The 1,981-nt window shown below is 23.1% G+C and overlaps 1 long non-coding RNA gene across 1 annotated transcript; it reads left to right on the top strand.

Annotated features, from left to right (window-relative positions):
- The first annotated feature begins 913 nt into the window (after positions 1-913).
- On the top strand, positions 914-1,363 carry LOC136077776 (uncharacterized). Its single transcript, XR_010637269.1, has 2 exons — positions 914-977; positions 1,045-1,363. It is a non-coding gene; the product is annotated as an uncharacterized LOC136077776 (long non-coding RNA).
- Positions 1,364-1,981: the final 618 nt, after the last annotated feature.

Genomic DNA, 1,981 nt, shown 5'->3' with positions numbered 1-1,981 from the left:
AAGAAATATTTACGTGCGTTCGAAATGAAAACTTTGCTACAGGTAATTTAGAAAAATTTAAAAACGGTCGTAGTAATCTTAGTCTTGGTTGCAGATACGATAGGTATTTTATTATTCTATAAAAGCCTTAACTATTATACACAACAATTAATATAATAATTAAAAAACTTTTATAATAGGTTTTCGACAGCCCTCAAAGCTTTAGCGAATTATTATTATTACGATCACAAAAAAAAAATAAAAGTCGTTAGTCTTTATAAAAAAGTTACTAAATTATGTCTTTTGTTTTTTTATAAACAATTTTTAAACAGAACTTTCAAATATTAATATAATAATAATAATATTTCATATATTCAAATAATAATATTGTTATTATAATTAACGAAAACTGTATGAGTTAAAACACGAAAAGTATGGTTTGAATATAAATAATTAAAAATTAATTTTCTTTGCAAATAACTTTTATATTTATATATTTTTGTATATTTTTACTACAATGTGTATATTTGTATATTTTATAAAGTATTTTTTAGCAAATAATTAACAAATGAAAAAAATGAACATTTTAGCAATAAAAAGGAATGTTACTGTTCGACTACAACCCTATTAGAGGAAATTGGCCGAGTATTAAGATTTTAAATCATACGGAATTAAAATCATAAATTGCGATTACAGAAATCGCTACGACAAAAAAAGAGAATATTGACTTTATTATTTCAACATGAAACTAAAACAAATGCTGCAAATCGTTTATACGAAGCTTTACGATGTTGGCGTTTTGATTTATTAAAAAAAAGTGAATAAAATAAACATGTTTGAGACAACTTGTGAAAAACGAGTTTATTAGCACAAAATTATATTTAAATCATTTATACAAATCTATAACTTTTTTTTATATTTTAAATATTTTTTTAGCTAATATTATAAAAAATATAAAACAAAAACATGCGACTTGACTACAAAAATGATTGCAGTTGGTAACATTTTTTTTTTTTTTTAATAATTTTTTTACAATTTTTTATCAAAAATTAAAATTATTTTTAGCAATGACGAATTTATAAACGAATACGGTCAATGTGAGTATGACATGATCGACGGTCATTGGACGCAACATCCCTTAAAATGGTCTTTGATCGAGAGGAATATGGATGACAAAGACAACACGATACGGACACGGATTGGATACCGGCACGAATACGGACACAGATATGGATATCGACAAATACGTTAATTCAATATCAAGGCAAATGGAAGACGAGCCTTACGGTATTATAAAATACGAATCTATAGACCTAACCAATTTTATTGACAATAATTGTAATGAAACTGCTGTTTTTGAAATACGTTCGATGGATTTCGTTTATAGCATTGATAATGATTTTGTTCAAATAGATAATATATGTAATAATTTTATTGAAATAGACAATATTTGTATTCAAGATCCAAAATGCTTTTAAAAACAATATTTTTTGTAAATTTTGAAAATTTCAAATTTGCAAAGATTTTTTTTGACATAGAAACAATTTGTGTCCAAGTTTAATATAACTTTTTATTAAATATTATTATTTGTTAATAAAAAAATTAATACTATTTTGATCATGTAGATATGCAAATTTTCTTTTTATATAATATAACAACTTTTTTTATTATTAAATATAACTTTTTTTAACAAAATAAAAAAATGTAAAATAACAGTACAAATTTTGAAAAAATTTACACATTGACAAATGATGTCATATCAAAGAAAGGACAGAAGCAAATAAGCCTAACAAAGGAAGAAACAAAGATATCTTATGATTGTCAGTATATTGATCTAAACTCTATATTCAACTTAAATAATTTCGATATAATAAAAGAAAAAGCGGAATTTGAAGATTGTGATGCGCACTTTGTAGTTAGTGACGAGGAAGTTGTAAATTGTGAAGAAATATTGTAAATAAGAAAAAAAAATTTTTGTATTTTTATAATAATTTTAGAAATA

Source organism: Hydra vulgaris, chromosome 03 (assembly GCF_038396675.1).
Source record: "Hydra vulgaris chromosome 03, alternate assembly HydraT2T_AEP".
NCBI classification, from domain to species: domain Eukaryota; kingdom Metazoa; phylum Cnidaria; class Hydrozoa; order Anthoathecata; family Hydridae; genus Hydra; species Hydra vulgaris.
This window is presented reverse-complemented; position numbering and strand designations above follow the sequence as displayed.